A 22,467-nucleotide genomic window follows, 5' to 3' on the forward strand; every position below is an offset into this window, starting at 1 on the left:
GTGAATTTCCTATCAACTAAGCTGGTCCCATTGGTCATGACAGGGAGGGTTATATTCCTGGACTTAGGGAAGAGGGGCAGAGGGTGGGCAGTGCAGAAGGCAAAGGGGATTTGGAGAGGTGCCCACATTTGCTGTTTTCACTGCTCTCCCCTCATCATCTCGGGCTTCCTTGAACTTCTCTGCTATGGAAGAGGCTGCTCCACAAAGCTACACTTGAGCAATGTCAACAAAAACACTTGGCTCCTGTCCACTGCATTCTTGGCTCCTCATCTGCCAGGCCCTGGAAGTTGTATGTTGACTTAATTAGTCAGGGAAGCTGGTGGGGGTGTGAAGAGGAAGGCAGCAGGCTCATATGTCACATGTCACATGTCGCCTCTGGTGAGCAGAGGCAGTGTATGACTGGCAGTGTGTATGACTGCAAGCTCTGAGAAGTGGGGAGGGGGAACAGGAGTGGGCCATGGAGATAGCATGGGGTGCCTGCTGGAAGGGAAAGTAGTTCTCAACCCAAGACTCAAGCCACATGCACTAAGGAAGGAAAGAAAGTGGAGGCTGGATGCCAAGTTTCCATTACAGAGTTCTGTTCACCCTCTCCTGCTCATGTGTGCGCGCTCTCTCTCTCTCTCTCTCTCTCTCTCTCTCTCTCTCTTTCTCTCTCTCTTTCTGCACAATCCCCTTCTTCCTCCTTGTGCCTGGGGCTCGGAGAGCCCAAGATTTCTGACACCGAGAATGAATTTCCTTGGGAACCCCAGGTCCCAGCCTTCACCCTAAAGACTAACACACTTTCTCCTCCATGCACCCTTATTCCACAGGCCTTCCACCTTTCTCAAATACTGGTCCCAGACTCAGCGGAGTTGTGGGGTTGCCTGCTCTCTGAGGAGGAGATTAACTCCTTCTCATACATCAGCCAATGGGCAGATTTGCTGTAGTGTCATCATAATTACCTTGCATGCCCCTTGCCTCTGTGCCAACCAGCCTTCTGGCACCATCCACTCCATGCTCTCACAGGGAGTTTCAGCCATCTTAACTGCTGTTGCTGATAGGGTTAAGTGGCCGGGCTCAGACTCAAACCCAGATCTGACTCCAAAGCCCAGGTATGCATGTCCCACCTTGTCCCAGAGCTCCAGGAGCCCAGGGGAAGTGGCCTCATGGGGTCAGCAGTCTCACTTTGAGAAGCCCTGTTAAATGTCCCCTTCTTGAGAACTGGAATACTGCATTTCTTTTTGAAACCTGGGATGAAGAGTGCCACCACTAAAACACTCAGGAGACCAAGGCAACAGCCCCCCTTTGCAGATGAAGAAACTGAGTCTTGTAATGCCTAATGCAACACAGTTAACAGCATTAAGAGACAGAGTCAGTGGCAGCAGTGACTGACTTTGGCTCTGAGGCTGGCTCAGCACTCGTTACCAAGCCTATAAATACTCCACTCTTTGGTTTACACAGCTGTCTCCACTCTGCGCTGGCCCTGGGTCTTCACCCTGGGGTCAGAGGTCAGGTTTGCATAAGCTTGCAGCCAGCAGACTGCCTTCTGCAGACTCAGTGAGTACAGATGAATCTGCCTCCTCCACACCACTCTCCCAAGAGCCCTTTCCTGACTCAACCCCTGAAGTCTCAGGAAATGGAGCCTGGTGGTTCTCCCCTCTGTGGGTGAAGAGGGCGTGCAAGGGAGGCGCTGGCTTTCTGCACGTGCATTTTCACATAGATTTTCCAGCTAAAGCAAGAGCATCCCTTTGCATTGCTCTTGGTCCTTGAAAAGGAGCACAAACTGTGGTTGCTGTGAGCTCTCCAAACCCACCAGGAAAGGAGGAAGGCATGGGTTAAATGGGCTGTGCACGGGTTCCCCTTCACTGCCTCAAAGCTCCAGAAAGGCAGAGAAGGGCAGATCCAGAGAACTTGGATCCAAAAATCCCATTTAGTCTTCTCTTTCTAGCTGTTTACAGACTCTGTCCAGTGGATGGGAGAATCTGAGACCCCACTGGGCTGGGTCAATTTGTCCCTCTCATGCACTCCAACTCAGCGATGGCAACCACAGGCAGCAGTTTTCACGCTGAATTTAAACCTTATTCCACTATCAAGGCACACAGCTCCGCTTTAAGAGGAAAAGCCTGTTAAGTTGAGGATTTTCTGGTTCCTCAGATTGGCTTCCCTTTCACTCAGAAAGGAAGAGGGACAAGTAACCCCTAGCTGCTGCTGCCCTGTCTTCCAGATGTCTCCTGCCGAGTGGCCAGTTAGCAGCAGCAGGAGGTGTCTCCTAGGGACTGGCTAAAAATGAAGATCTTAAGCAGAAATTTGCATGGGCACAGGAGAGTCTGAGCTGCTGCTCACAGGCCCTGAGGGGCAGTCCTTCTGGCAATACATGTAAAGGGAGGCACTAGGGCATAGGGAAATGACCCCTGCCCACCACTGCCAGGCAGAGGGTGAAGGGAAAGCAGGAGTTTTGATGGAGAAAGGAAAGGCAAGGAGCACACAGTGGCTGCTGGGTTCCAGGCTCTTCTGTGGGACCTGTGGTTTCAGTAGTGTCCTGCATCAGGGAGACTGGCCCCATTACTGGCCCCATTACCAGTTCCCATGTAAACCCACCAAGAGGGCAAAGGGAAGCTCTGACTATCTCCCTATTCCACCCACCCAAATCCTGCTGCTGCTGTGCCTTCCCCTCCCTCCTGACACTGACCCCTACACAGCCCCTACAGGCTGGATGAGTCCCAGCAAGCCCTTCCCTGGGACCAAGGGACTGTTCAAAGCACCCAGCTCAAAAATGTGAGCCATGAGTCCCAGCTGACCCCAAATGCAGACAGATTCTGCCATGGTTGTTGGGCAAAACAAGGCAGGTCTTGTTGTAAGATTAAGGCAAATGGTGGGGCTATATAGCCCCTCACTGCTTCCAGTGGGAAGCCCTTCCTCCAGGAAGCCTTCTCAGACCCTCCAGGAGGCCCCTGATCACAGAGCAACAGAGAAGGAGCATATATCACAGGCAGAATCACAGACTGACTGTGGTTGTTTTGTGGCCCCTTCCTACCCCTTACCAGGCTGTAAGCTCCAGGAGATCCAGCCTGATTGTGTTTTCCTCCTCACTGTTTCCCTGGCCTGAAACTCTGAAAATGCTCTATAGCCACGGTGTCAACAGTGTTTTACTAGAGCCAGGACCTGGGTGGGACTGGGGAGTAATCACGGGATATCCGGGGGAAGAGGGAAGAGCTGAATCTCCAGGAAAGCTCCCTAGGTGATTCTTCGTCATCCCCCAAAGGTCATGCCTCTTGACTAGGGAGTTAAGTTTAAATGATAAGTCTGGTCATTTTAGTGGCAAACTTAAATCAGAATCTAGGTTTTCTGGGTTCCTGGACCAAACTGTTTGCATTATAGCCTTGCTACTCAGTGGTCCCTGGACTGGCCAGATCCACATCACTTGGGAGAATATTAGAAATGCAGAATCCGGGGCCCACTTCAGATCCACTGCATGAGACTGCATTTTAACATGTCCTCAAGTGGCCACTAAAGTCTGAGGAGCTCTGCTACACCATACCTAACGATTTATTCCTGATTTGTTCACAGACATTGTTGTGAGCCTTCAAAGTTCCCAGCACGGTGCTCAGCTTGATCTCTCCATCTCCGAAGTCCAAAATTCAAGTCCCTCAATGAGCATCACATAAGCCCCTCTCAGAGAGGGCTTGCCAGGACTCACCCAGCCTGTGGGGGCTGCTTGGCCACCCTGAGACACTTCCTCCCATATCTGCTTCACAAGCTCCCTTTTCAAATTTCTTTCAGAAGTTTAAGATCAGGTCACAGTAGCCTGGTTTTGGAGGTCTCTCTTCTCAAAACAACTCCATCTTTCTTATTCCAAGGATCCCAGGGACTGAGCCAGGTAGTGCTCCCCTCCTCAGAGCTTGTCTTCTTCTTGATGATCTAGAGACACATCAGCAGCCCAAGTAAGCCCCAGGACATGGTAATGCTTATTTGGCTCCCTTTCCTTTGTCTTTTGTTGCACCTGCAAGGCTCTCCTTCAATCTCTTTGCTTCTTGATGTCCTTACCCAGATTTCACAATCCGTGGTAGCTCCAACCTCAGGCCTCTTGGATGTGTCTCCCAACTGGCTTCATCTGGAAGACAGAAAGAGGACCCCTCTGCTCTCTTCTCTCTCAATCTCCCTCAATTTCTCTCTCATACACACAATATCCAAGATAAAATTTCTTCTCAAACTTTAATGTGCATGTCTACCATCAAGGAACCTTATTAAAATGCAGATTCTGACTAAGTAGGACTGGAATGGGCTCTGAGATTCAGTATTTCTAACAAGTTCCCAGTGGATGCTCATGCTGCTGGTATAAGCAGCATTATGAATAACAGGTTCCATTACATTTTCAAGGAAGGCATGCACGAATGAAAGGGTCTGGGTCACCCTATGCAAATGTACACCCCAATTGAGTTTCAGAAAGGAAACTGCAAGAGTCCCAGGCAATGCATTCTGTAGTAGCTCCAAGTAATCCCAGAGTAGCCACAATGGAATAGGTGCCTCCAGGAGTAAAGAAGATGATGCGCTGACCAGTGTGGGTTCCTTCTGGCAGGAGAAAGAGGATGAAGGTAATAGAACCTTCTACTCTTCATGTAATAACTCTGCAGACCTACGGTTAACCACCATCAAAAGCAGGCCCCTGTTGGGTATCACCAATTTAGTATTTAGCAAATGCTAAAATCTTGTGCCCACTGCACCTATGATGGAGAGTGAAATGAACTACATTTCTCAGGCAGTAGGGGGCATCATGTCAACCAATACCCTACCTGCTCCTATTATTCCACATGCACAAAGACAGGAAGCCAATTCAGCTCAAAAACCTGTGTTGGTGGCTGTGGAATGGGTCTCACAACAAAAATAGCTTTCAAGGGTTGATAAGGGTAGGAGAAGGCCGAAAAGGGAAGGAAAAGGGAGGCAGATGGCAACAGGTGCACCCACATCTAATAGGTGTAATGTGGGTCCCTGGCTCCAAAAATGAAATCACCTTTCAGATAGGGGCTGCTAGTTTAAATGCTACTTTTCATGCTCCTTGGGGCTTTTTCTTCAGCCATCTGGCCCAACAACCAACCTGCCAAGGAATACTGGGAAATTAAATGGAGCCACACTCCTTTTGAAATCCTGAAATGCTCCCCAAGATAAATTTCCACATTTTAAAAGGCAGAAAACCCCAAATACCACTGTGATCTATCTAGATATGTGCCATCCAAAAAATATATAAAACTTTCTGCAGTGATGGGAATGTTCTAGAAGGATGCTTTCCAATATGGTAGCCATCAGCCACAAGTGGCTATTAGTCACTTTAAGTGTGGCTAGTTCAACTGAGAAATCTAATTTCTGGTTTCATTTCATTTTAATTAATGTAAATTTAAATAGCCACATGTGACTCGTAGCTAGACCAAGGATTACATGATAAGTAAGGTGTCCTTGTCCCAAGTTCAAGAACTGAGGCAGAACCCCAATTCTGCCAGCACACTGCAGAGGCAAGGGGAGATAGGGGAAAATGCATTGGCCTTGAGAAAGAGGTGCTCACACATTCTGATGAGAAAAAGAAGGTGGGCTTGACTGACTTTTGTTCTATTTTTGCTTCCTTCTTTGTCTGGAAAAAAAAAGGAAGATAGCCAATAAGACTGGTGGAAGAGAAAGGAAAAGGCCATCAGCACTAAGAACCAGCCCTGAGCCCTTGTAGACAAAGAAGTATAGTGATCTTGCTCTATGGCATAGAAATATTCCTCAACCAGGATTTAAAGCAAAACAACTCAAGTTGGTCAAGAAATCATGTGAAGTCCACATGGGAAGGGTAACTGGACTTATGATCATAAGAATTCACCATCTTGGCATTTGGTGACTTGGGATTCCAATGCCAGATCTGTCACTAGCTCTGGGCTGTCGGAATTGAATCACTTTATCTCAGTTGCTGCATGTGAAAACTGAAATGCATGAAGTTTCCTTGAGCTTGCATTTTAAGAATCTTTTTCTAAGATCTAGAGTAAACTTATCTGATCAAAGGATGGTAGGGTCCCATGGGACATGTCCCCATCCTCCAGAAGGTGGATGGGCTACATGCTATACTTAAGAGTGGGGAAAATATTAGAACCTCCATGTCTGTATCACATGCCAATCTAAAAATAAGAAAAATATATTTAATATTTAAAATATGGATTAACAGTAGCACTGATTCCAGCATATCCCATAATTAACGTAATAGATTAATTAATGTAATTGAGCACCTTCATTCACAGCAGATGAGAGGCCTGAAGGAAGGCCTCTTTTTATACCATATAGGTGTCCACAAACTTTAATATAAAACTGAATCTTAAAATAGCTTTCCTAGCTTCCTTGCTTTTAGAGATTGCAACGAAGTGCACTTTACATGGGCTCAGTTAAGCAGATTTGCAGATATTTCAAACACTAAATTCTTTATACTATTTTGAAATAAAATAGGGGCATGACCATGAAATCTTTTTATACCATATAGGTGTCCACAAATTATCTTTTGGCAAAAAGATTTTTTTTAAAGTTGTTGCACTTAAAGATGAATTATGCATTTCTTTTATAAAAAGAAAACATTATAAATATGCTAACCTTTTCTGAGAAGACATGTGGCCAATCAGCTAAGAATGCACCTATCAGATATATTCAGAAAACATACACACATGCACACACACACGCACACACACACACACTCACTCACTCACTCCTCTCAAGGTGATATTTTAACTACCAGGTAAAAAAAGCAGCTACTTTCCTACAGAAATTTGTTCTATGAAGAGAGCATTTTGAACACAAATATCAATGAAGTGTGTTGCCACCCCTCAAATGATAAAAATCAGTAGTGTTTAAAGCATTCATATCTTCTACCTTAAAACTTGGAAGCAGAATTATGTAATCCAATTTAAAACATTCCAAAAAAGTTTCACTAAGTTTGACCTGTTTATTAAAAATATGTAAATACAACACCTTCTGAAAAGTTGCAAGATTAATCAATTGAAACTAGAAAAAATGAGATGTTAACAAAAATCTTTGCATAACTGGGATGAGGTAGATAAAATTGAACACTTAACATCTCGATTTAGTAGATATAGTCTATAATGTTTTTCTTTCATTTGGATCTATGTATCTTGGTGAATTATTTATTTCAGATAGGACAGCCATTAAACTTTAATATAAAACTGAATCTTAAAATAGACCTTCAATTAGCTGTATCTCAAAATATGGAACTAATATTTTCAAAAATGATTTAAGTATATTTAATCATACTGTTCTCAATAAAATAGTACTCATAGAATATAACAATGTTAATAATTATAATACTTTAGTAAAATTGAGATGCTTTGTTCTATTAACAAATAATTATTTTTAAATGGTTTGTTTCATCTTTATTTTCTTCCTCCTAAATGTTTCTTGTTATTTAAAAATCAGAGGTGGATCCAGGCTTGGTGGGGCCTGAAGCTTATGTAATATTGGTGTCCCTCTTTTAAAAGAGAAAAATTTACAAATACAAAATTAGATACAAGCTATATTTTTGTATTCACATAGAATATGTGTTTATATAATGTGTATTACAGTATTAATTATACATAATTTCTAAATAAATTTACATTCATGAGAACAGTGACGATCATTGCTTCAGATGACACATTCCATTCTAGCTACACATGTACATATCTTATTTCCTCTGTTAGACTGTAAGCTACCTGATGGCAGCAATTTTTTCTCAGTGGTCCCCAGCACTTGTATAGAAGAGGGATTCAATAAATCTCCATTGGGAAATTTTTTTTTTTTTAACTACACTGGAGTTTGGTGCCCACAGTCTCTCCCAGTATCCTATCTCCCTTAACATGCATCAACCTCAGGTTTTCATTTGGTTAACGACCCTTCCCCACTCTCAATCCATCTAGTTTGGGTAGAGCTCCACTCACTCACTAAAGGCATGGCCAATCAAAGCCCCACATCCTATATGCCAAGCTGATTAGTTCTGAGATCTGCTCCTAACTGAGTCAAGCTAATCAAAGCAGAGCTCCCAGGAGAGAGACTCACCTACTCTCTCCTAGTGGACTTGAAACTGAGAAAGACAGGATGGGGACTTATATAGAGTTCAAGAATGCAGCCAGCACACAAAGGTGAACACAATCAAATGGCACATAAAGGTGAACAGAGTCAAACCAAGGGGCAGAGAGAGCTCAGGTCCTGAGAATACTACATTTCTGACCCTGAGTACTTGAAGCCAGAAAATCATGGACTTTTCATTACAATTTGCAATCTGTTCCCTTTTTAGCCTGAGCCAGATGAGTTTGGCTTTTCTCTAACAGAAACTAAGAGACTCCTTGCTGATACATTCTTCCACCTTTTATCCCATCCCATGTAAAATCTGGCTCTTCCCCAAACCTCCTTGCCTTCATCCTCACTGTGTCCATCAGGCACATTGCTGGGCAGAGAGTGTTTTCTTTTCTCTGCACAAAAGTTCCCCATCCCGCCATGAACACAGAGACTCCCAAACACCTTCAATCAAATTAATAAGCCATAAAAGCACTGCGAACATAGTGTGGGAATTAAGATGGCTATGGGTTCAAATACAAGCTGAAAGAGACGAAGGCTGGCCTCTGATTGTGTAGAAAGATAGTCTATGCACAGCACCCCCAAATACCCTGCCAGCCTGGGCCAGATGACAGCCAGAGGCTGGCCTAGCCACACAAACAAAAACCTAAAATGTCATTGTGAAATTATAGTAATGCTTTAGGTTGTGATGCAGTGTTTGCAATATTGGGAAGTGTCCTGGTTTGGGTTTCCCAAAAGCAGAGTCTGAGACAAAGAGTTGGGTGCAAGCATTTTATTCCAAAGGGGTTGCCAGGAAGAATGAGGAAGAGTGGCAAACAAGACAGGGAAAGGGAAACAGGATCTGTGAGGGTGCATTATAGAGGCTGCTGCTGGCAACTGGGGCACAATCCTACTGGAAGCATGGAATTGCATCTAGGATGCCTCCCAAAATTGTCTATCTGAAGGATGAGAGCTATGGCTCCTGTTCCCCACTAGCTGAGGGTTGCCCCCAAAACACGAGCTCCCCCAAATTCCAGGATGCACTTTTGAGTGGGGTAAGCCAGTTCCCACCTATTAGGGAAGATCCTGGGCCAGGAAGCAGAATGACGTGTCCCATGCTTGAGGTGGCACCATCACTGCAACAGGAGTCTGCACTTACACTGAACTGCCCACTGCAGCTGTAGTTGGAACTAGAAGAGGGCTGAGGGGCTTCCATGAGGACTCAAATGATGTCAGCCATGGAAGGTAACCTTGGCTTCATCTTGGACACAATGCCTCTTGAAGCAAGTAGGAAGATGTGATTGGTCCAGAGCCATAGACATGCAGATTCTCTAACAGTGGTTTCCTTTTTCTCCTCTTCTCTTATCACTGAACTTGACACCAGAACTAAAATATCCTCTGGATGCTTCAAGTGAAAAGGACAGTACTGAAGAGAGGAAAACAGTGTGGTTCATTTAAGCACAAAGCCACTTCATTCCCACTTTTCCCTACTCTTTGGCCCATTGCTTGCTCCAAAGCAAGCCATAGGAGACTAACTGGGTTGAGTGGAAAGAAAGATAGGATCCATGCCCTCTCAGGTTTCAGTACCAAGTTATAGATCCACCAACAAGAAAGAGAAAAGAAACAGGGAGCGAGTACAGGAATGGCCAGCCCGGGATAGGCTGATGAACACAGGGCCTTTCAGACTACCACCTGCTACCTGAGCAACGGCAGCTTTGCTTCTCACCTTTCAGAGGGCAACAACTCCCTCGATCTTACTGCTACTGAAGCTCTTCAAGTGTATTTCTATAGACTTGGGGTTTACTTAAGGAATCAGGCTTTGTTTATTTTCCTGATGAGCAGACTGCCAATAACTTCTACCTTGAAAAAACTTACTGAAAACCATTATCAATATTCAGTTTTTAGGACCTGTCGTGTCTCCAAATGAGGACTCCTCATCCCACTCTGTGCCATTTGCTCCTTGCCTGCCTGTCTGCTCCCTTCCCTTCAGCCTGCATTTTCCCTCTCAAAGCCACACAAGGACCATTCTGAATGCTGAGAGAGACCTCGTCCATCACAGCCACCACCATCCAAGGTCAGTAAGTCTTTTGACTGAGAGCCAGAAAGAAAAAAAAGTGAAAGGCTTCTTCCACTGTTTCTAAAAGAAGGAAACAGGAAACAAGGAAGAGGAGGTCAACAAAAGGACATACACACAGAGATACACACACATATACACATACACAGGCTGAGAAGTGGTGATGGAGCAAGTAATCTAGGAACAAAGGAGCATGCCCATCTCTTCTGGAATCACATGTGAGTTGCTCCATGGCAGAAAGATGAGTGAGCGGTGAAAAGGTAAATGGGTCACAGACACAGCGAGTGGAAGGGAGGAAAAGGAGAGAAATAAACTAAGTCTCTGATGACATCACTGGCCCATTGATCACACCAGCCTGCTTGCAGAAACACCCTCCAATAAATCCCTTAATGTCTTAGGCATTTTGACTTGTTTTCTTTTTTGACAGCATGACGTGTCATGACTGATGTATCAGATTAAATCTTTTGTATTGTAATGAGATATAAGTATTGTAATGAGAAACATCAGACTTTCATTCAAATTACTGCTCTGTAACTTTCTAACCTATATGACCTACTACAATATGACTCTTCCTAAAGCTGACCCTACACACGTGAGCAGTTCCATATATTAGCCTATCTGGACACAAAGCCTTTTAAAACAGGCAGCAAAACTCATCACAAAGTCTCTGTCCCCCTTTTCTGGGATCTACTACCCATCAGGTTAAATCACCATCAATCTGTAGCATGAGTGATGACACCTGACATGTTCTCACTCCTCTTGTCCCCCACTGTGGCAGCCTAACAGCCAGCTCTAGTGTTCCTCAGCTCAAAACAGCAGTAGACAAGGAGGATGAAAAAGATGGAGTCCCTGGAATATATTCCCATCTCTCCAAGGGAATTCCTTGCCTCAGAGAAGTTCGGTGAAGCCACAAAAGGCACTGGGAATAGTGTCGTCTAATTTACAAAGAGCCTGAAGAATGTGATGAGCCTTGTGAGGGGTTGGAGGCTTCTGAAGTGCTGTGGAAAGCCTTTCCTTGCCATCTCCTGCTTCCAGGGCCACTCTGACTTGGTTTCCAATTAGAAACACATTGCGTCTGTGACACGAGCTAATCCCATCCTCTCTGATGATAGGTATGAGCTGCCATTACTGCCAGATGATAAACAGGAAGTCATCGAGTAAGAGGAGCATGTCTATGTCAGAGGCCATCACCTAACTCAGGAGGGCAAAGCTCCAGTAATCGTGTCCTACACGACAAATGAGCCTGCAGTGATGATGCCCCACAAATCTTTTCCAAAGGGTTGCAGAAGGTAGGGCTCTCATAGCTTCAATCTTTTATGAGAAGCAGTAACTCAGAAAATTCTTGTCTATGTGGCAAATGTAACATCTCTCCACAAATGCATGCAGAGGATGCTCAGGTTGTGAACTGAGAAATTTTATCTCTTGTTTCTTTTGTCTTGATTCAGGTCTAAGTTTTATAATAACGACTGCTTTTGCTAGTACTATTCCTAAATACAATATAGATGTATCTTCAGCAATATAATAAATTGACCCTATATGACTGGTATGTGCTGGGCACTATACAGCGGTATGTGTATACCTGTATTCATAATATTTGCCACTCTGCATATGCCCACCTCATGCCATGCATTGTTTGTGGCACTTGCATTGCATCTCAACTCCTCGCTTAATCTTACAATAGCTTTGTGAGGCGGTTGTTATCCTAACTTCCCAAATGAGAAACCAATAGCTCAGAATCCAGGCCAGCCACTTACCAAAGGTCCCAAGTGATGTGTCTGTTCTCTGCCTTAGACTAGGCTGCAGGCATAGACTGGATGCTGTGCTGGCAGAATAAAGATTATCTCCCCAGGTAGACAGGCTTTTTAGCAGCAGAGCTTGGCCTGGCACCCCACTTTGTAGCTCCCCTCCAGGAATTTTTCCTTTACTTTTACCTGCTTTAAACTTGCCTGGATTCTCATCTCAGCTGCATGTATGCTGTTTTGCCTAATCTTCCCTCCATGTTTTTATGTGCAGCATGAAAGGGATAGGGCCGGTTTTTAAAAGGAAAATATAATGAGAGAATTATTGAGATTTTACTGTGGCAAAAAAAAAAATGTTGCAAGTATAGCAAAACAGTAATGGTGGAATCTAGGCATGCACTGCACAGTTCTTTCTGGGCTTCTCCATGGTTGGACATTTTCATATAAAATGTTGGAGGGGAAATAATGTTGCAGAAGGTCTCAGCAGTACATAAATATTAATAACGTCCCCTTTACAGTATCTAACAGTGATATAAAAAAAGATTATTGCTATGTGGCCAAGATCTGTGTGTAAAAGAAACTCTTCCAGACGGGGCGTCCTTGTGGCCAACGTGTGGTCAGAACACCTCTGCTGGTTCCAAAACACAATGGTGCACTGCCGCTCAGCAATGCTCTGCTTCCAAGACTGTGTCTGCTACGCCTGAAACCTGGGCCTGTACTGTCACTGCCAGAGCGGCCTGGTGTCGACACAGTGACCAAGTGCATGACAAACACCCATCGTTGAGAGGAGGATCTCCTGGCGGTGTCCAGAGGACAGAGGCGGTCCCTTCCAAAACCAACACTCATGAATGACAGAGCCTTCACTCCTTAGATATCATGTGCTGGAGGCAGGACATCCATAGCTTCCTCATCTCTCAAGCTACATACCTATTTCATTTCTTCTTCCAGAACCACAGTCTGATTTGTCTTCTCATTAGAGGTGTTTAGAGGACTTCCCCTCAGTAGCAAAGCCATATCAGCAAAATGTCCTTTCCTGGGAGAGTCATCAAATAACTTGGCTCAGAGGCAAAAGTATCTTTGAGCAGCTCTATTCTGTCCCTCTATAGATATCATGATTACCAGAAAATGTACCTGACTCTAATCTAAATGTGAAACAGGCCCTATCCTTGCGCTAATGTTAAAATGGAAACCTTCTGATGAAATAGCATGTTGCTTTCATGAATTATTGGCAGGACAAAATAGGACCTCAATGTGATTGGCTTATGTTTCCGCAAACCACTCTGACATGGCCTCTGTCAAGTGTTCCATCTCTTCTGCTTTTTTTACCCCATGCAAACTCAATGCCTGTTTATTCTTCTCTGGAAAGCTCATATTTAGTGGAAAAGTGAGAGGAAAATGTTCATTCTTACATCTTCCTTATCATTACTGTTTCTATTACTATTTCTCTGTGAATACAATTAGTTTGAAAGAAGCCCATGAACTAAAGAAGTTTGCTTTTGCCTAAATCCCTAGAGAAATGTTAAAAGTGGCTTTTACAGAAAGCCCTTGCTTCCCTGTGCCCTTGCCCAAACTTTAAAATGAGTAAGAAGAGCTCACAGTGCAGGAAGCAGCCAGTCTAGAGACTTGGGATGACAGCTGGTGTGAGCAGGTGGGATGGGGCACCAGCCTCCGGGAATTTGCAGCTGGGCCTCCCCAACTGGTGAACACTTGCACCCATTGTTTAAATGAAAACAGGTAAAAAGAGAGATAAAATAGTTTAGGAACAACATTCTAAACAAAGACCAACCCAAGTTCAGGTGCTGAAGAATGCAGAGGTTGACAAGTGCTTGTGATCCCAGGGTTTGAAGACTCTTCCAGCAAAAGAGAAAGACCTACCTCACATTGGAAATGCAAGCTACAACCAGGGTCTTTTTTAAATGGACACTGATACTTCCTAGTTATTGCAGGAGGCAGGTCTCTCCACAAAACCATATAACTTGGACTTCTGAATTTCCCCACAGCATCCAGCAAAAGGCAGGAAACAGAACAGGTATTCAATGAATAATTCCTGGAGGAGGACTAAAGTAAAAAGACACTTCCCATGATCGCCTTCAGCCCAGCCCTTTCCAGAAGTGAGATCGGAGGCCAGGGTTTGTGTTTTGCCACTGAGCCCTTTGGGAAATAAAAGACACTCTCATGGCCTCCAACTAGGCCGTAAGGACATGAGGAATCCAGGCACATGTCTCGGCCAGACTCCTGTTAAGACTTATTGCCAACCAGGATTTACAGCCTGTTCCTCTGGGCAGCAGCAGTCCCCAAGTCAACTTTCCAAGAGGAGGATGGATTGAGGAAACTGCTGTTCAAGCTTAGACTGTAAATTTTTTAAAATAGACCTGTCCGTGGTTGTAGATGGCTGTGGGTGGCTCATGGTGGCAAAAGAAAGTAACAGACCGGCTCAGTCTCACCTTATGTGACTCTGCACCTCCTTCCAGGATTTCTCTTTAAAAATCTATTTTTGCAAATGGTTTGCAAATCTAAAAAAAGATCCAAATGAACTTTTTTTCAACTTGGGTTTCAGCCATGGTACCAGATGAGTCATCATCAGAAGTCCAAACCTAGGGATCATTTCACGGAGGAATAGAATTTTGAAAGCAGGAAGTTCCTTTGAGAGTGTACAGAACAGTATGGTCCAACAGAAATATATCATGAGCCACATATGCAATTCCAAATTTTCTCACAGACATTAAAAAAGCAAAATGCAACAGGTGAAATAATTTTAATAATATATTTTACTTAATATAGCCATATTATCATTTCACCATGTAATAAATATAAAAAATTATTTTATCACTTTATTAAGATATAACTTATATACCATAAAATGCATTTAAAGTGTACAATTAAATGGTTTTAGTATGTTTACAAAGTTGTACAACCATCGTCATAATCTAATTTTAGAATATTTTCATCACCCCAAAAGACACCTTGCAAGCATTAGCAGTCACTCTCCATTACCCACTTGCCCAGCCCTAGGCAACTACTAACCTATTTTCTGTCTTTAGAGATCTGTCTATTCAGGGCATTTCGTATGAATGTAATCATACAGCATGTAGCCTTTGGTGCCTGATTCCTCTGACTTTGCATGCTCTCTAGCTTCATCCATGTTGCAGCACATATCAATACTTCATTCCTTTTAGCTGAATAATATTCCACTGTGTGGACAAAAATTGTTAATGAACTATTTTACATTTTTTTTGTACTAAGCCTTCAAAGGTCATTGAATTTTACACATCACAAATGGATGAGCCACATTTTATTGCTCGGGGGCCACATGCGGCTCATATCTCCAATATTAGTGCAGATCTAGTCATATCCCTTTAGGAAACTAAATAAAACCCTATACGGATAATTACTTTCTCAACATCACATGCCAGTCAATGGCTACATCTGAGATCAAACCCAAGTGTTCCTGGGCCCAGCTGATGGCACCATGCTTCCTTTTCACCCACACTTTGGGCCACATAGAGGGGATAAAGATGAAAAATCAGCAGGCTAAACAGGCATCCATGGAAGCTCACTGCTCTCTCTCTCAAAAGCACTCCAAATCTCATTGGCCATTATTCTGTTTTTAAGCAGGAAATGGGCCCAGTGGGACAGGTGGTGGGCCACCCAGTCACAATCACCCTAAAGAAAGTACTGCTCCACCCTCCAGAAAAGCCAACTCTAAACAGCGGCAGCTGCTGAAAGGCAATAAAGGTTAAATTGATGAGTCACCATTTATAAGCCACTCAACTTCCCCAAGACCCCTTGACAGCAACACAATACATATGTCCCCTACTTTATAGGGTGCTCATAAGAGGAGATGCAGACACACCTGGGATTAATGAGTGTCAGTGAACATCAACCCCTTATAAATAATGTTGCTCTGTGGATCCCCAACCAGTGAATCACACTACTTATGTAAAGGGGCAGATGTATCTTTTCTTCTGTACTTAATATAGTAATACTAATAAGAGCAAACATTTCTATGGAAGTTTTTATACACCTGACAGTTTTCTAAATGGTTACATACAACAGTTTTAATTCTTACAACCCAGTGTGGGAAGCTTCATTATTATTATTATCTGCATTTAAAGCTGAAGAGTTTAGCACAGAGAGGTTAAGTAACTAATTTAAGGTCAAAGAACTAATAAGTAGCACAGTCGTTATTTGAACCCAGGCAGTCTGGCTCCAGAGTCCAGGCTCCTGACTACCATGCTGCCATTGAGAAGATCGGGACATCCATGAAGCCCAGGTCCCTCCCTGTGGAGTCCTCTCCTCCTGGACAGACCTCTCTGATCTTCCCATGCATGAAGCATGATCTCCGGAATTGTGTCTTCCAGCTCCAGAGAATATTTGTGGCCACCCTGTCTATATTTCCTATGCTAGAGGCATGAGTCAGGGAGATTTAAAAAAAGTCTTCCTTTTTCTTATGAGTTATTATTACTTGTTATCACGCTTGTTGCACAAGCCACAAGGGTCTGGATTTATGAAATTGGAAGGAAAACTGCTGAGTTTGTTGCTGAGGAATGACAGACTCCACATTGCTTGGATTCACTGCTTCTGTCCCAAAACCATGTCCTCCATTCTGAAATGATTTTTCAGAATCCTAGCCTAAGACAGCAAGCAGCCTGGTAAGTATAGGAAAGGCAATTTCCCCACAGGTGAGCTCTTTCCCCCAGCCTTTACTTGTTAGAGATGAAGTGGGGTTCCTACAACCTGTTTGGGAGCCTATGGGGCGTCTGGGGTGCCTACACAAAGGCAGCCCAGCTCTGGTATCCAGTCAGGAGTGGAGGCGTATCAGGGCTGCCAGGGCAATGTCATTCTCTAAGAAGAGCATGCTGGGATGGCAAAGGCTAGAGGTCACAATATGGCTAGAGATTGACATAAACATGCTTAGGTTGGTTCATAAAGTGTTGTAAAAGTCTCCTGATTTCATATAAAAAGCCAGATTTCCAGCTTCTCTTGAAAAATCAGAGGACATGGCAAAAAGGGCCTGAGTTCTTGCTGTGTGGACACTTAGGAGAGCTTCTACTCCCCTTTGGACAAGGAAAGCTCCCTTGCCCTCACCACAGTCCCCACCACTCCTTACTGTCTCTCACCAGGCCCTTCAGCATAGACAGGCAACATGCACACTGGACCTGGCTCCTGGCTTATGAAGCAGCGCACTGTTTTCTGCCAAGCCACATTCATACCACACTTGGAGATGCGATCAGCCTGCATCTTCCTTTTTTGTGACACCTCCTTCTGCACTTGAGTCCCTTTTCTTCTTTGCTCTCCCACTTCTGGGCTTCCTCTGCTCACATTTAATTCTGGAATGTCAGATCTTGTGGCTCTCTCATGTGTGAATGCCTTGTTTTTTCATCTATTCCGGAAGCTCTTTGAGGAAAGGAACAGTTAATATACTTTTCTTGGCTCCTTTTCCTGCCAAACTGAGTTGGGCATACAGTAGGTCTTCAACCAGGGCCATAGGGCATGAGGAGAAGAGCCTGAGGAAAATGTGGGAGGACAAAGGGCAGAGAGGCATGACTTCTCCACAGCAACTTGCTGGTCAAACTGCCAAGACCTTAGAAGGCCATGGAGGAGGTACAGACATAGTTCCTTTAAGTAAAGATGCTGAAAACTCAAAATTAACAACCACGAAACAGAGAAGTGAATGCTAGACTATGTGGCTTAAGGATCTGGGAAGTCTAGAGGATTCTGACTTGACTGCTCAGAAGAGTTCAGACCCCCGGGGTGGCAGTGGGGCTGTGCCAGGGTGACGTGTAGCAAGGGATCCATTAGTATCTGCCATTCATGCCTTAATCAGACTGTGGAGTCTGAAACAATTTTCATGCCTTTCCTGTAGTGAAATGACTTTAAAATGACTCCTAAAACCAACAGTGGCAGGTCATTTACACTCAACATGTTAGGTCAATGATAAAAATTTCCGGGATATGACCTGGGCCCTGAAACATCCCGATGGACCACTAGGGTATGTAAAGTTTCAGATCTGTCCCTCTCCACCACCCACTCCTACAGGAAAGGGCAGATAAGCCCATGGACTTCCAGGGCAAATGCTGGGATGCCTTCTATAAATGATACCATTCTGTCTGCTGCCTGGGGGCATATTTAGAACAGCACTATTGCCTAATCTCGTGGGAAGACCAAGTATCCAAGAATTGATCCAGATGTTTCCACATGATCTTGCTTCACTCTGAGAGGCAAAGTAACTATTGCATAATTCTATAAATCTAAATGCACACACAGCTCCTACCATAAGATTGTGAAATCAAGTACCGCTTCTTCTGTGTATCTCTTTAGAATTTAACACAGAAACTATCGACACGTTAATTCTAAATATATATATGTTGAGTCCTCCCCCATATTGGAGGCTCTATTGAAGGATCCAAAGAAGTTTATCATAGGAGGCCCATAAAAAAATTGTTGAGTAAGAAATGAGTTGTTCTCTGCCCAGTTCACACGACCCAAGAGGACAAAACCACACACAAAAGAATGTAGCAAGACAACTCAAAGTAAGCTGTATGGGGGTTCTCAAAAAATGTGCCCACCATTCTAATTTTAGGCCTTTTTAAACTAAAAGAAGATAAGTAGGGAGGAAAATGAGAACAGTTTTGAATATCTGCCTATTGGAAAAGATGAAACTGAACTACTCTGTCAGCAAGCTCATTTCAACAGATGACAAAAATGATTAAAATCAGCCGTCTGTGTTAATTAGCGCCTATTACCGCAAATACATCGTTCCCCTGTCACCACCATTGCTTCTTCTTGATCCAAGCTCTGATGGCAAAGATTTTGCTACTCACAACTTCAAGGACCTTCCAAAACTAAGGGTCTCTTCATTGCAAAGATCATTTGAATTCACCCTGCCCCTTCTACTACTGAAAGATTGTTTGGCTCCATTCCAAAGCTAGTGATTTTGGCCCCAAAACTCTTCGGTCTTCAATCTGTGGTTGTCTGGGGTAACATTTGCTCTGATATGGTCTGCTGTCTTGAGAAGAACAATGGAATTTATTGGTAACAAGGAATTTATTAGGAGCTACATGCAGTGTTCTGTGTTGTCTTTCATGGAATCAACCACTACCATAAATTTCAGATCCAGACAATTGTGCTGCGATCACTAAAAATGTAGCCTGGCCACAGAGACAGGCCATTTGAAGTCTGTATATCCCATGGCACTAGCCATTCAAAACATAAAGAATCTGGGTGACACTCTAAAGTGAGGAAAGTGATATCAGCTTAACTTTCTGCCCACCATCTGAGAAAATCACCCAACAGAAGCCAGTGGCAGCAGACACTGGAGAAGCCCCACATATCATCATACACAATCCCATGGGGGTGCCCTTGATGCAATGTCCTGCTCACAGTTTCCCCACCCGAATGCCTGCATCTTCCAACTTCTCCTCCTGAGGGCTTTCTCCAGCACCAGGGGAGGTTGATCGGCACAGAAACACCTGAAAGGTATAGAAGATTTAATCCTGGAAGAAGGGAGGAATGTGAACAGCCCTCGACCAATAGAAGACTGGATGTGGTGGATAAATACCCCAGCTTCCTGCCTCTGAGACAGGTTCTTCATGTTCTCTTAGACCTAGAGTTGACCCCAGGTACCCATGGTGGTATTCTGTTTAAGAATGCACCTTTTATCAACCCTTTCCCCCACTTTGTCTCACTTTGCTCATTCCCTCTCTTGAAGCAAGTCCTGAATCACCACCTGTGCTCAAATTCTTGTCTGAGGGTCTACGTTTAAGGAAATCCAAACCAAGACAGAGGTTAACCAGACAGGATTTAAATTCATAATTGTTTTTCTTCCTGTCTGTGGCATATTTCACAGGGAACACATTAGCTCTCTCTTAGTATCCCAAATATAGAAATGGTAGGCACAGGGAAATTGCTAGAAGAAGGGAGTAACACTTCTGACAGAACAGCAGTGAGTGGCTAAACTAGCCTGAAAGCTGCTCACCAGCATCTATACCAGTGCCTCCCTAGTCCAGACATCCCAAAGATCTCTGTGCTCACATTACTTTTCATTTAAGGGCTGAGATGGGTTTTCCATTCTGAGCACCATTTAGTATCTTCATGGGCAGCAGCATGGTGTAAGGCAGGAGAACAAACAGGTTATCAATTGCTGATGTCTGTAATGGGACCAGGGTAATAGTAGTGGCCAGTAGGACAGGCATTTACGATCATTCCTACAGAGAAAAGGATAAGGACTTTGGAATCAGACAAACTCAAAACTCAAAATTCAACCCTAACACTTAAGATCCTGGGCATCTTAATTTACCTGTCTAGGCTTCAAGATACTCGACTATATAATTGCAAATACTAGTTCCTATCCTATAAGGCTATGGCAAGGATTGTGTATGATGATATGTGACAGCTCCTGGAATGCTCCTAGCTCAATAAGTATTTGGTTCCCTTTACCACTGGAAGCCAGAGAGCTGTTTTATCAAAAATGTTTTGGATTTCTTAAGCAAATACATTATTTGCCAGAATTACTTAATGTATTTAATGGCAATGAACCTCAAATGGATTAAAACATTTTTTTTAAAGCTCTAAGATCACAAACCTCTCCTGTCACACCTCTCTTTGGCTGAAGTAGTTTTTCAGTGGAATTTAATCCTCCAGGCAAAGACATCTGATCCTAAATAAACCATAATACACCCTTTAGAGTATGGTAGCCATAATTCCCAGGTCAATTAAAAACATTGAAGAAAGATGCTAAGAAAACTGACTGGCTTTGATGACACATGCTTTAAATAATTAACCAGCAACCATGCAAGTTTACACTGTGTCCATTAGTTGATTGTTCTATTTAGAAAAGGGACTGTCCCATATGGCATGCCAAAATGTGGACCATATTCCAACCTCAGGAACTTGATGCTGCTGACAGCATGTGCAACCTGGCAATCGAGATAGTGGAAACTTGTGCAAATGAGAAGTCACTTTAAAACTTTGTGCAAATGGTATAAGTGGTGATTTGGAAAATATGCTGGAAAGTTAGCTGCCAAAAACAAAAATGAGAGCAATTTAAGGCACTTTTAACTTGCCAGCAAACATGCCAGAGCCTAGCACACGCCCAGCACAGATGGATACAGAACACATAGCTGTTGAATGACTTAATGAATGCTGGCCTCTGTGTATTTTCCCCGGTACACTTGGCATGCCCACAACATAACATCTGAGAACCAGAAATAGGAAAGGTGGCCTTTCAGATCAGACAGGGACAAGAGAAAAAGATTGAGAGGTTGTCGTGTGTCCCCCCTGATGAATAACCTTCCAAGCTTGCTGAGAACAGGCAGACCTCTGAGAGGCAATAATTTCAGGTACCACCGTTTAGCTGAATAATACCAGTGCCCCAATAACACAGTTCAAGTTTCTGTTATCATGATATATTAACCATGAGAAACTGTTAAAAGTAAAAACTCACTGTTAGTGCTTCAGTCCACAATCACTATGTAAATAACATGCACTCCACAATTGGTGACCAACACACCAATGTTTTCACAGTGTCGCAACTAATCACTGCCTCATGGATTCCAATGAAAAATCCATGTGGCATTCTATGAGATAGATAATCAAAGAAGTAACTGGCCAACAAGACGAAAGTGAAGCAAAAAAATGAAGAGTGGTAACAGTGGAAGGAAAACGAAAATGTAACTAGAGTGTAAACAGAGTTATGGAAGGCATAGCCTGATGATGCTGTGCTTCCTGAGACTCTAGAAATGCAGCCACATGAACTCAGTGAAGACAAACTTATCAGCACAAATGAAGAAAGTGGTTGTGACAAAAATGGATGAAGTGACACTGGCAGAAAAACTTCACATTAAAAAACTCTTGGAGATACTTCACAACACTGAAAGTATAAAGGATGAAATGTTGGAGGCTGATCCAAACTCAGAAAGTAGTAGGACAATTTGCCAACGCCTAGAAAAAATGCTCAGTCCATATCATAAGCACAAGTTAAAAGTATTCTTGGTAAGTTTTTTTTTTACAAAGAAATGAAATACTTTAATTCTCAATATTTCTATGTTTTTAATTATGTGTACTAAATACTAGTTTTACTATTTCTCATTTCACTAGACATTTGTAACCAATGGTGAGATTGTTTTTAATGATGTGACAAAAAAACTTCAAAGTTCACAAAACCATCACAATTTTTCTCATTGAGTATTAAGATTGGTTTGCAGGGTTTTAGCTTGCCTGGTCATTTTTACCATTCTGTACAACCACAGCAGAATTAAAAGGATGTCAGGCAAACGGGATTCTCTCTAAAAGTAGAACCCATAAAGAAGACAAATAGCAAAACTTTGCCTAGAGGCTGGTCCTGATTCCTGGCTCCAAAAAAATAGGTAAGATGCCAGCAATGTGGTCAATTTTCTCCAAGCCCTGTTTTTCTATTTCTGGGACTGCACTGTGCTCCAGAACAAACAAGAAACAAAATCAAGCAGTGTAGGTATAAAGCTTCACCATTTATTAAGCACTCAGTTTGGGAATGGGTTTCTCTATTGAATGCTCTCAATTATCTAAGGTACATGAAACACTTATAACCCTTATTTATAAGGATAAAACTGAGCCTGAGAGAAAATGAAGCACTAACCC

General features: G+C 43.3%; 1 protein-coding gene across 2 annotated transcripts in view; it reads right to left on the bottom strand.

Moving 5' to 3' along the window:
• SLC24A3 (solute carrier family 24 member 3) overlaps window positions 1-22,467 on the bottom strand; it is a 458,625-nt gene that overhangs the window by 400,059 nt on the left and 36,099 nt on the right. Inside the window, exon 1 of one of the 2 annotated variants that reach the window (XM_039874397.1) lies at window positions 4,024-4,040. The exons of the other annotated variant lie outside the window; for it this stretch is intronic. The gene's annotated coding sequence lies outside the window, so the exon portion shown is untranslated. Of the gene's footprint in view, window positions 1-4,023; window positions 4,041-22,467 lie in introns of those variants that run through there. 2 annotated transcript variants of the gene reach the window in all.

The sequence above is a fragment of the Pteropus medius genome, unplaced genomic scaffold, assembly GCF_902729225.1.
Source record: "Pteropus medius unplaced genomic scaffold, Ma_sr-lr_union100, whole genome shotgun sequence".
NCBI classification, from domain to species: Eukaryota; Metazoa; Chordata; class Mammalia; order Chiroptera; family Pteropodidae; genus Pteropus; species Pteropus medius.